This window comes from Lygodium microphyllum, chromosome 1, assembly GCF_053477565.2.
Source record: "Lygodium microphyllum isolate KBCC chromosome 1, Lygodium_microphyllum_v1.1.10, whole genome shotgun sequence".
Classification (NCBI taxonomy): Eukaryota; Viridiplantae; Streptophyta; class Polypodiopsida; order Schizaeales; family Lygodiaceae; genus Lygodium; species Lygodium microphyllum.
In genome coordinates this window covers 124,671,320-124,685,091 of record NC_141135.1, presented here as the reverse complement: position 1 = coordinate 124,685,091, position 13,772 = coordinate 124,671,320, and the positions used below count along the sequence as shown (strand labels likewise).

At 41.9% G+C, this 13,772-nt stretch overlaps 1 pseudogene; it reads right to left on the bottom strand.

Annotated features, from left to right (window-relative positions):
• Nucleotides 1-568: 568 nt before the first annotated feature.
• The window catches only part of LOC148041646 (uncharacterized), a 40,121-nt pseudogene continuing 26,917 nt past the window's right edge, over nt 569-13,772 (bottom strand).

The following is a 13,772-nucleotide window of genomic DNA, read 5'->3' as shown; positions in this document are numbered from 1 at the left end:
GCTTGTTAGAATACGTGTGGCCTTTCCCTTGATCATGGTTCAACCTGCAGAACTTTAGGGAGCGAGGTTGTCTCTATTAGTTTCTTGCACTGATCAACTGTGAATAATTCATCATATTCCACAACTCTGCGCTGACTCTTGACCTGTACTACCACTCCAGAGTGCCAAGAGCCACGGAGGTCCAACTCTTTCTGCCGGACCTCTACTCTTTCCCCTTTCAGAAGCTTCCTCTGGTTGTCCATCGAGCCTTCCATGGCTCATTGACGGTTGAGAATTCACGGCCTGGCTCCAAATCCAAAGATTCCACAATGGTTTTTCATCCTTACGAGGTAAATTCGGAGTTTTCTTGAAGAAGAAGAATGAAAAACTCCCATAAGAAGAACCTAAAACCTGGATATGTGCAAGAATAGTTTCTTGCAGGGACAGTGCGGAAAGGCAAACAGGCTCCTATAGGAAGAACAAGATAGAATTGTAAAACAATGTAGGATTGAAGGTTGCTTTCGACGCTTGCGATATTTTGTATGACCGAGAAGGTTTGGGAGACGCAAGCAATAAAGGACAGAAACAACTAGAGTAATAAGCCTGTCCGTCGCTGCTGCTGCTGCTGCTGCTGCCTGTCTCTGATTGACTGACGGCTACAAGCAGGGCTAGCGTTTCTGCGCCAAAGTCAAGACAGTGAACCCTGTAGTCCCCCTTAACCCGTTAATTCTGACCATTCCCAAAACAGCCTGCTTTTTCTCCCTCCAAAAGAAGTTTAAACCCAAATATAGGTTTTCCTTCTTCCTCCTTGAATAACCCTTTACACCTTTAGCTTTAACGCTAATCTCCAATTCTGCCCATGTAAAGCATAACCTGTGATAAAGGCATTCCAACTTATTGCATTCCGGACAAGAAGCTCATCCAACACTCCCTGTGCTTTGCCAAATGCACCACACTTGGCATACATATCCACCACAGCAGTCCCAAGTGTTGTACATACCCAGCAATAAGTGCATTCCAAGAGTTTACATCTCGGCAAGGGAACCCGTTCAGCACTCCTTGAACTTTTCCCATTACACTTGATATTCCTGAATTTACTCCTTTGTCTTCATAGCTTAAATGTCAGCTTCTATAAAGCTTCCTTTGATTCCACGGTATCCTGCACTTTTCTTCGAGTTCATCATTAAAATTATCAGCTGGATAATGTCCTTTGGCATCAGTTTTTCATGTTTTTCTAATACACACACATCATGCATCCAAACAAAATCATACACATGCACTAAGGGAATATATACATTGGATGCAGATTATCGTAATGCATCACACACATGATGAATCACACGCAGAAAATAACACAAATGCACAACAAAAGAAATGGAGGTGTATACGACTCGGATGCGCAGCAGCACGACACCGTCCTAGTATGATGCTATAATGCAATATCTTTCTATGGGAGAGAGTGGAGCTGCTTTATCAAAATCGAAGAAGAGGAAGATTAAACAAGAGGAATTAAAATTTTCCTTGATCGCAAGAACATTATATTGGCAGGGTGTTAATGATATTTATCGCTGATGTGTGATGCATGACAAGGTTCCCTTTATTTTGGAAGAGTGCCATGACTCCGCTTGTGAAGGGCACTTTGCTGGGCAATTAACGGCACAGAAAGCTTTCAGAGCTCGATATTGGTGGCCGTCCATCTTCCAAGATTCCTTTGAGTATATTAAGAGATGTGATACATGTAAAAGACATGATAGTCAAGAGAACAAGAAGTGACTATTTATGCCTATCATGGCTATCCTTCCATTTGAGAAGTGGAGCATTGACTTCATGGGTCCTATCACCCTGTCGTCTACTACTCAAAAGAGGTACATTATAGTAGAAACTAATTACTTTACAAAGTGGTCAGAAGCATGGGTGACGAGGCATGACAATGCAAAAGAGACTGTCAGTTTCCTACTTGAGCAAAACATCTGCCGATTTGGTCCGCCAAAAGAAATAGTATCGGACCATGGAACTCACTTTTTAAATAAAGTGATTAAACGTCTCACTGAAGCATTGAAAATTACGCATAACAAGACGACCCCCTATAATCCGCAAGAAAATGGACAAGTCAAAAAAACCAATAAGTAGCTTGTGGATATCCTATCGAAGATAGTCTCCCAAAAGAAGCGAGACTGGGATACAAAATTATATGTGGCAGTTTGGGTGTATAATACAACGTTTAAACGAGCCACTGGCCACACCCCATTTAAATTAGTTTACGGGGAGGAGTGTGTCTTGCCCTTAGAAATTGAGTTTCCAACCATTAGATTCACAATCAATCATTCTCTAGGTGATGAAGATGCCATATTTGAGTAGTTTAGGACTATAGTCCACTTGGAATGTGTCCACTTGTATCTTTAGGATACGTCTTAGTAGTCCATCGGAAAGGATATCTGGAAAGCTCCGCTCGGCACTCCCATGGAATGTTACGAGGTTTGCAATCTAGGGCTTTTTGCATCTGCCACATAGCGGAAGTATTCCGGCCGTTCCAACTTAGGATCACCAGAATTAGGGTTTTTCCTTATTGGTCATTTCCTAACCGCAACTAGCGTCGGACCCAAGCAAACTACTTTACACAGAAACGCAGGTCCGAAGTGGATTCACGCTGCACTTGGTTCAAGGAGAATGGAAAACGAGAGGGATGCAAAGCTCAACCTCTCTACCATAACGCATAGTCCCATTCTGTTTCCCTAAAACAGCATAAATCGGGTTCAATCATAACTCTAGGTCAACACTTTTGTTGTTCGTGTTCCTTGACGATCTTCCTGCTATCCAACGTGAATTTGAGAAAATTTCCTGGCCAACCGGGACCACCCTTCCGTAGGACGGACCTATGGCCCATCCTCCGCACTTTCCTCGGGTTGTTTTAGTTATTTAATTACCTAACACATTAGTTGAACATGTAGCAATCAACTTCTTTAATTAACCTGTTAGGCACTGGTTCTTTCACATAATCTTATCACTTGACGTAGAAAAACAATATGAGACAAGTTTCTTAATAACAGGTTATCATATTTATCTTTGAAATACAAAGAGTCGAGCCCGTAGGCTTATCCACAATTCGCCCGAAGGCTATCCAGCAATCCACAGGGATCACTAATCCAAGTTTTCGCCCGTACACTAGTATACGGGCCTCAAGATCTAATCTTGAGTCAGGTTAGCCTCTTGTACACGACCCGAAAGGCGAGGGATTTACGGCTAGAGCCCCCCTAGCACCCAAGCATCCTCCTACTCCAAGTAGCGCTGAATGGAGAGACCTCTCATGGTAGGTTCGGTCCACTTGCCCGGCGTGGATAACAACCATCTTGGTTGAGGTCAGACAGGCAGTCGGGGGTAACTGAAGCTGCCTATCTCTTCCGGCCTTCAACCTGAAGTATAGATATTCATTTATCTTTTAATTCATTGATCAAACAAAGCTAAACAATGCTCTAAAATCTGTAGCAAGCACAAACATTTCCATTGATCGTTTTTGTTGTTGGCAAACTACTAAGGAATGAATCCTTCCTTTCGAATGCATCCAGCACTTGATCCAGGATGACTTGCAACTTGGTAAGATTCCCTATATCCTGGGTTAGGGCGTATCCTATTATCATGACTTGGACAAACCTTAAGTTTATTGGTTACTTCAGTTTATCAGCTAGTCTTTAGTTTCCAATCAATCCTCTTTACTCAAGAAAGACCACTAAATTAGGATGATTATTCATCCTCTTGTAATATAAATTGCATAAGGACATGCCAAATTTATTGCGAGAATTTGGCCATTCTCTTGTGATCCAATCACAAGATCATATGACTCCGCACTTGTTGCGCAAGTGTCGCTTCGAACTATGAGACTATGGAGTCATGAAACAATCTCTTTTAGGTTACTAGGCTAACGCTGTTAGGCCTAGGGTTTCCAAGTTTCATCTTCTAAGATTCTTAGGGACAAGCCCTAGCTCACTTTATGATTACATTTCACTATCCCTACATTCAGTGAAGGTGGGCAAGAATTTAAGGTATAGGCATTTCTTGGAATTTAACTTATTCCGAATGAGTACTCCGTGGCTTAGGTGCTTTAAGTTTATGCCAATTTGGTTAACTCTAGAAGATAATTTCGAGATTACTTCCACATGATTCGTTGTCTATGCGTAAATTGATTTTTCAACCTTAACTTATCGGTTTGAGGTCATGCATAGGTTAGGTTAATTCCAACTAACCTTCCTATAATCATGCGAATAAAATTCATGCTAACAAGCAACCTTTTTCTTGCTAATTTATGCAGTTGACAATGATAATCTCATAGAGTTTATGCATCGTAAGAATCATTTCATGCTTTGCACTTTCCATGATGATTCATTGTGATATGGGTTAATAGTATGAGATGCAGTTTATACTTTTAAGCTTCACCGAAGCATACTATTTTAATGGATAATAATCCAATCCTATAATTCATTTCAATGCATAAGCTACTTGCTAGAAATGTGTTTATGCTTTCTTAATTTGCATGTTTCATTTGAAAGTATTGATGACTAAGTTCCTTCTTCGTGAACACTTATGACGAAAATATATCCTATTTCTAACAATTAACCTTGCATGATTGAATTACAACAATATCAAATAAAAATTAGGAAGGAAAACCTAGGTTTGGGGTGAGATATCCATATGGATGCCCGGAGATGACCCTCCCACAGCTACGCCTTGGACTTTCTTAGGAGGCATCGTAGTTGTAGTCTTTCGGACATGGAAGCAGCTTTACAACTCCTGTTTGGAATTCCACCGTCGCTCCTTGCACCGTCCGTGGAAGTAATTTTTAGAAGGCATCCTTCTTGAAGTCGGGAATTGGAAAGGAGTGTTTCAGAATCTTTTACAACTAAGACCTATTAAGCCATGGGGAAGGCTTAATGGCCTTTGTAAGGACTGCCACGAATGGGGAATAATGAGGTGTGGAATCCCTTACGAGGGTTTTTGAGTGGGAAAGGGAGGTGTTTTAAAAAAAAAACCTTCAACACTCTTCTTCTCTTTTTCAAGTGGGGAAAAAACAAAGTCCCAAGGGTATTTTGCATACGAGGAAGAAAAGGCTAAGGACAATGTTTCTTGGGAAAAATGGCCTTATAGAATCGTAAGGGAGGAACTTCCAAGGGGAAAAAGTAGCCTTTAAAGGCTATACTTTTTGGAATGCGGGAAAAAGCCTAAGGGCCTCTAAAGACAACTCGAAGGGGGTAATCTTAAAATCCCTTAAAAAGGGGGCTAATTGGTTTAAACACAAGGAGGGGTGTGTGACTCCAAAGTCAAGGAAAAAGGGGGCTTAAGAAGGCCCCCCCTTAGAAGCTTCTAAGCTTCCAGAAGTCTTCCACGTGGGGGGGGGGGTAATAAGGCCGTCCGTCGACTGCGGATGATGGTGGCATCGGTGGGGTTTGGCATCCCTCGACTGGCAGAAGTGGCAGTGGCGTTCAGTAACCCTCATTTGTGCAGAGGCGGCAACGGTGTTGGCTTAACCCTCCATCAAGCTTTCTCTCTCCCTCAGTGTTTCAGAATGGCGGCCCTCACTCACACCCTTCATCTTCCTCACATCTTGTTTTAAATAGGAGGGGAGGGGGGATCCTCCCTCTCTTACGTGGCAGCACACATGGCCTCAACACCCATATGGGCGCCAGCGTGCTGCATTCCATGGCCTTCTTCCTTCCCCTCCACTGCAACGGTGGCTGGGGGACGAGGGAATAAAAAAATTTCCCTTTATTCCTTCTAAAATGGTTTTATTTATCATTTTGGAGTTGTTACATTCTCTCCCCCTTAGAGGAATCAAGATGTCCTCATCTTGTGATAAACTAGGGATATTGATGGTTGAGAGTACCTTCATCTATCCAAGTGGCATCCTCTTCGGGATAATATTTCCACTGGATGAGGCATTCTCTCAAGGTTCTGGATCTTAATTGTCTCTCCCTAATGTGTAAGATCCTATCAGGCCTTAGTTCAAGGACTCCTTGACTAGGCATTACAACTTGTTGATCGTCAAGTACATGGTTATGGTTAGGTACATACTTTTTCAATAAGCTGATATGGAATACATTGTGAACCTTTAGGTTTTCCGGGAGTTGCAGTTTATAAGCATTAGGTCCTAGGAACTTGAGGATCTTGTACGGTCCACAATATCTTGGACTTAGCTTCTTGCAATCTCCTAGGGATAGGAAACTCTTTTTAGGGCGTACGCGAATGATGACCATGTCTCCTTCTTCGAAGACTCTATCTTGATGCTTCAAATCTCTGTATTCCTTCTATTTATCCTTAGCTGCTTCGATGTCCTGTCTTATTGACTTTATTTGGTCATCCATCTCTTCCAACATGTGCCTTGAAGCTTCAACCCTTAAGGTTGGATCTGAAAAGTTTAGGGGACTTTGACAGCCATGACCATACAATGCTTGGAAAGGGGTCATCTGAATGCTTTGCTGGTAAGAAGCATTGTAGGAAAATTCAACCAAAGGCAAATATTGAATCCACCTCTTCAGCTCACGACAGCAGTATGCCCTTAGCATATCCTCCATGAATTGATTTACTCGCTCTATTTGGCCATCCGTTTGGGGATGGTAAGTGGTGCTAAAGCAAATTTGAGTCCCAATAGCTTCAAAGATAGCTCTCCAAAAGTGTGACGTCAAGAGAGAATCACGATCACTAATGATTCTTCTGGGTAAACCATGTAGCTTGAATATCTCCTTGATAAACAATCTTGCAATGTGTGAGGCCTTATAGTTTGTCTTTACTAGAATAAGGTTTGCAACCTTAGTAAGCATGTCAACCACAACCATGATGGAGTTGTATCCTCCCTGGACTTGGGGTAGGCCTACAACAAAATCCATACTGATGAATTCCCATTTCATTTGGGGAATGTCGAGCGGTTGTAGTTTCCTTGGTATCTTGACATGTTTGGCTTTTATACATTGACAAGACAAACACTCGGTGACATATTTGAGAACGTCACCTTTAAGCCTCTCCCAATGGTAGCTCTTCCTAACTGCATTGAGAGTCTTGGCATAGGAAAGATGTCCTTCGAAAGGGGAATCTTGAGCTTCCCACAATATCTTCTGCTTAAGTGACTGGCTTACTGGTATACACAGCCTTGTTCTATAGTAAACAAGTCTATTATTGATAGAAAATTCATGATACTTAGCATGCAGCTTTTGATTCTTATCCTTGATAGAGATTTCCCTTAGCATTGTTTGGTAGGCCGGATCATGGCATGCTTCCTCTCTAGCTAGCTCAAGTATAGGGTTGTTTGGCATAGATACTTTTGTAGCTAGAGATCTGGCTATTGAAAGATTTTGCAAGATTAGGAAATTAAGGAATGCCTTGAGACTAAGTGCATCGGCAACTACATTCTCTTTTCCTAGTCGGTACTTGATTTCAAAGTCATATTCCTCCAACACTTCAATCCATCGACGTTGCCTCATGTTGAGCTCATTCTGGGTAAAGATCCATTTGAGACTCTTATGGTTAGTTACTAGAGTAAGGTTGTTACCCAACAGGTAGTGTCTCCAAAGCTTTAGAGTGTGGATGACAACTAGCAATTCCAGATCATGGGTAGCATAATTCTTTTCATGACTCTTCAATTTCCTTGAAGAGTATGCTACAGGATGACCTTCCTGCATGAGTACACACCCCAAGGCAAGAATGCTAGCATCAGTTACTACCTCGAACTCCTTATTGAGGTCTGGAAATTTTAGAATAGGTGCTGATACCAAACTTTGCTTCAATCTGTCGAAGCTATTTTGTTTAAGAGTTGACCATGCAATGGAAGTTTGCTTCTTCAGTAAGTCTCTCAGGGGTGCTGCAATCAAAGCATAGTTTTTTATGAAGACCCTATACCATCTTGTCAATCCAAGAAAGCTGTGTATCTCTTTGATAGATGTTGGTATTGGCCACTGAAGCACATCTCTGACCTTAGCTGGGTCCACTGAGATTCCTTCCGCTAATACTATGAATCCCAAGTATTCAATCTAACGCTTGAAGAATGCACACTTGTTCATCTTAGCATATAGCTTATGTGACTTCATTGTCTCAAGGACAATCCGAAGTTGGGGTTCATGATCTCCTTCATGTTTAGAATAGACTAAAGTGTCGTTGAAGAAGTCAAGCACGAAATCATCAAGATATGGTCTAAAGATATCCTACATTAACCTGTTGAAGGTGGCAGGTGCATTCGTAAGTCCGAATGACATAACTAGGAACTCAAAGTGCCCATATCTTGTATTGAAGGCCGTCTTGGGAATATCTTCTTCCTTGATCCTTATCTGATAATAACCTGATGTGAGATCAAACTTGAAGAAGATCTTAGCACCCTGAAGACAATCAAGAAGCTCATCTATTCTAGGAATAGGGTACTGATTGATTCAATCCTCAATAATCAATACATAGACGAAGTGTCCCATCTTTCTTTTTTTGAAATAGTACTGGAGCTACCCATGGTAAACTGCTAGGATGGATGTAGTCCTGATCTAGCAGTTGCTTGAGTTGTTCCTTCAGTTCAATTGCTTCTGGTATGGACATTCTATAAGGTCTCTTTGCAATTGGTGCAACTCCTGGTACTAACTTAATCTCATGATCCACTTCTCTTTGGGGCAGGAGTTCAGTCAACTCCTCAGGTAATACGTCCACGTATTCCTTTAGCTAAGAAGGTCCTTCATTAGACTCTTGTTTCTGATCTAACTTTTTGAGTTTGATCAAGTAGACACGTAATTCTTTTCTAACTTCTTTTATGATCCGATATACTTCGGCCAATTGGATTCTTAGCACTCCAACCTCACCTTGAGTTGTGACTAATTCCCTTTGAGAGTTTCGAAAGGAAACTTGACCCTTTCCACAATGAATGTGGGTGTCGTTAGGCTTAAGCCAATCCATTCCAAGTAGACACTCATGGATACCTAAATTCATGACTCTAAATTTGACCGAAGTCTTCTTTCCTCCCAAAAATAATTACACCTTAGCAGTTTTCCTGGTACAAGTAACCTCACGACCATTTGCCAATTCCAGAAGCAAGGTAGGTGCTTCTATTGTAGCTATTTCTAATATTTTTGCACAAGCTGGTGAGATAAATGAATGTGTACTACCATAATCAATCAAGGTCTTGAAAATTTTACCTTGATAGTCCGATGATATCTAAATCACCGAGAACTGGCGATTTGGTCGTTTCTTGTGTAGAGCGGCATGGACTATTTCCCTTTCAAACTCTACTTCCATGGTCGGATCTTCTTCTTCTTCTTCTTCGCACATTTTCCTATTGGCAATGCAGACGGTTCTTCCTCTTCCTCGTGTAGTGGCTCCTTGACCACGGCCCGTTCCTTGGAAAGGTGCTTGGCGATGTCCTCCACCAAGTTTGGGACATTACCTCTTGAAGTGACAGAGTTCGTTACAATGGAAACAACAGAGGTTTCATCCATTGCTTTAAGTAGAAACAAAGTTGTTGACATTGTTAGTCCTTGATATCTTTCTTTGTCCCTGATTATGACCTTGAACTCTCTTTATCTGAGGTCTGCATTCTCCTCTGTTCGGGTCATTATAAGACCAAGTTTTGTTACCCCTTGGTCTAGACTACACTTCCTAAATTATAGGTGTAGCTTGAATGAGTGCATCCTGAAGATCTGATGGATGCATAGATTCGAGATAGGTATTTACTGGTGGATTTAAACCCGCACAAAATATGAACACCTGCTGTGTCATGTCCATCTGCAGTGTATACTTAAGAAGTGAGAAAAATTTAGAATAGTATGCATCAAGCATGAGCCCCAACTGTTTTAGCTCGTAGAACTTATTCATTTTTTGTGTGCGATATGAAGGTGGTAAATATCTTCCTTGCACAGCTTTCTTTAGCTTCTCCTAGGTAACAGATCCCTTTGCGATCCCTTGATCCCTGCACCATTGCTTCCACTAAAGCCTGGCTTCACTAATGAGCTTTAACTTGGCGAGCGTAGCCTGATTGGTGGGTGCAATATCAGCTACTTCGAAGTAATCCTCCATGGATTCAATCCAAATTTCAACGTCCGCTTGGACAGACCTGCCTCTCCTGTCAAACTCCGGTGTCTTAATCTGTCAAGATTGTGGGAGAGAAGGAAGGAGTCTCACTTGAAGCTTTCTTGCTTGCACAATGGGGGAATACACACAGAGATGGAGGCTGAAAACAGTTTTCCTCTTCTTAGTTGTGTAAGCCAAAAAAGCTCTCATACAAAGAAATAGAAGAACCCTATATATGGGTCTCAAACCAAACTCAACTAACTAAGGTGGCATACTAACTAAGCCATGAACTAGAGTAGATAAGGATAGATGTCATGTAGCTATTATTCATGGATGGTGTACCAACCGCATCTGCAACAACTGACAAATCGGTGACATAAATACACAACGGTCACCCTGGCGTATCACGAGTGGAGCTCGATATCTCAATACTCCCCCTCAAGCTCAATCCCAATTCCTGCACACCAAGCAGGTCTCTGAACTTGCGCAGCTTCTCTACGCCCAATGCCTTTGTGAATATGTCAGCTACCTGATCCTCTGTGCTGACATAAACTAGATCAATAAGACCTAGTAAAACCCTCTCCCGCACATAGTGATAATGCACCTCAATGTGCTTTGTTCTAGCATGATAGACTGGGTTATTTGCCAAGTGTATTTTACTCATGTTGTCATAAATGACAACTGGCCCATCTGTAGGCTGATGCATATCATAAAGTAGCTTATGCAACCAAGCTACCTCACATGCAGCCATTGCTGCACCCCTGTACTTAGCCTCTGTGCTGGACAAGGCAAGTGTAGGTTGTTTCTTGCTGCTCCAAGTAACTGCAGCACTCCCAAAAGAGAACACATATCCACTGGTAGATCGTCTATCAGAAATGCTACCAGTCTAATCAGCATTAGTGTATCCATGCAACTGTATCTGAACCCCAGTCTCATAAAATAGTCCATACTGCAATGTGTACTTCACATACCTGAGTATGCGTCTAGCCGCATCCAAATGCAGTTTCCTTGGAGCCTGCATAAACTTACTTACCAATCCAACAGCATAGCTTAAATCTGGCATGGTAATAGTCATATAAATCAAGCTTCCTACTATGCGTCTGTACATAGTAGGGTCTTCCAGAAGCTCACCTGCATCTGCGCTCAGCTTCACATTCTGCTCCATCCATAGGATGGACCCATGGTCCATCCTCCGCACTTTCCTCGGTTTGTTTTAGTTATGTAATTACCTACCACATTAATTTGACATATAGCAAACAGCTTCTTTGATTAACCCTGTTAAGCACTGGTTCCTTCACGTAATCTTATCACAGGACATAAAGAAAACAATGTCAAACAACTTCTTTATTATCATTTTATCATTTTATCTTTGAAATACAAGGAGTTCCGCCCGTAGGCTTGTTCATAATCCGCCCGAAGGCTATCCAGTAATCCACCAGGGATCACTAATCCAAGCTTCTGCCTGTAGACTAGTATGCGGGCCTCGAGATCCAATCCCGAGTCACGTTAGCCTCTTGTGCAGGGCCCGGAAGGCGAGGGATTTACAGCCAGAGCCCCCTCTGGCACCCAAGCGTCCTCCTGCTCCAAGTAGAACTCAACGGAGAGACCTCTTACGGCGGGTTCGGTCCACGTCCCCGGCGCGGTTAACAACCCCCTTGGTTAGGGTCAGGCAGGCAGTCGGGGGTAACTGAAGCTGCCTCTCCCTTCAGGCCTTCAACCTGAAGTATTTAGATATCATTTCATCCTTTAGTTCATTGAGCAAACAATGCAAACAGTGCTTTCTAAACTGTTACAAGCACAATCAATTCCAGTGGTCGTTTTAGCTGGCAAACTGTTAAGGAGTGACTCCTTTTCTCCGAATGCAACCCGCATTCGATCCGGAATCAATTGCAACTTGGCAAGATTCCTATCGTCCTTGGGCTAGGGTCATACCCTGTCAATACTTTAGGTTTGGTTTATGGTAAATTCCGGCGACCATGTCGCTTTAGTTTATTGATTAATCATTTTCGTCCAAGCAAATGCCTAGCTTCCCTTAACTTGACAAAGTTTCCCTAATTAGGATAGAGTAAAAAGACGATTACCCTTTTTCCCTTGCGAGTTTAAACTGGCGCAAGAACCTGCCAACCTTAATCCACGGAATGGCAAAACTTCTTACGATCAAACCGCAAAGCTAAGTGACGTTGCAATTTATTGCACAAGTGTCGCCTCCATTCCAAGAGATCATTTCACCTAATGAGTGGCGTATTCAGGTCACGGAATTAACTTCAGACGAGAAGGAGGGTTTAGGGTGTCTTTTACCCACCCATCCTTAATTTCACTAAATCGACAGCGTTTAGTCCAACTCAAATCGAGTTTCATCATCTTGAACGCTTGGTCCTTAAGGTAGGAATCCTAGATTATTGTTTACATGAGCATCCAATTAGCCCAACATTTTTGGGAATATGGTCAAGACTATTGGGTTTGAAGGTTCTGACTTAGCGACAATGGGAAAACTTGGCCGAATCCTTAGCCTAGTTAGTGTTCGGGGTGTCTATCGTACCATATGATTCCTTTGTGGCTAGGTGATTTGGATAATTCATTATGCTTGTCTCGCGACAAGGATGAATCCTTTCTAGAGACAATAAACTAGATCTAAAAGAGGAAAAATAGTTGCAACTAACATATTACATGTAAACATGTGCTTCATTGATCCCACGCATCACATGGTTCACAATAACTCTATCTTTCCTTGGTATAGTAAAAATGCATGATAATCTGGATACTAACCTTCCTAGGACATACTAGGACTTACATCAAATAATCATGCTTACAACCTTGTTGTCTACACTTTAGAATCTCATGCTTTGATAACCCATGCGACCTTTTCTAGATACGGCTCCTAATGAGTGGAATTTTTGCATGATGACTATGCAACACGCAACTTTCCCCTAGCTACAATGTAGTTAATGAAGTTCATACCAACTAAAACTAGTGTTAACTTATTCCATGTTACATGCTACTTGCAAGTTCATAAGATCATTTTCATACTCTTCTATTTCTTTCCGGATAATATCTTATCGGTGTTAACTTTTCCCCACAAATCATTACAAGAAAGATGTTACCCAAAATGCGGCACACGCTTATTCCTACCATGCCTAGTAACCAAATGCACTTATCAATTTCATTTCTTTGCCCTATATGTTTAGACTCATTGCTTTGATAATGTTCCAAAATAGCAACATGCAGCTAGTCTTTTAAGGCGGACAACTCTAGAAATGCAACCGTTTCAATTCCATGACATGCATCAACCTTATCTAATGTCTAAAGAGATAATTTATCAAATGTATTATTAACGCTGCCACAATGCGTAAAATGCGTTCTTCCTTATGGATTTAAGCATGCCTAAATATTTCTTTATGCGAGAATAAACTTGAAAAAAAAACCTGGACTTGTGGGCTCGGGGAGATATCCACTTTTATGCTCGGGGAAGAGACCTCCACATGTGCGCCTTGTGACTTTGGCTTTGGAGCCATCGTAGATGTAGAGGATTTGGGCTTCGGGGTTTATCCTTACCCTTTATGGCTCTCTAAATTTCCTCCGAGTTTTGACAAGTAGTCTCAAAATATGTTTACTTCTCCCTTATGTAGGAATACCCCTTTATAGGGTATGGATTTTAAGATCCCGGAAAGCTCGTGGGAACGGGGCTTATGGGACCTAGTGGGAAGGGGGCTTATGAAAGCCCCCTTAGAAGCTTCCTAAGAAGCTTCTAAGAAGCTTCCAAGCTTCTGCAGCAA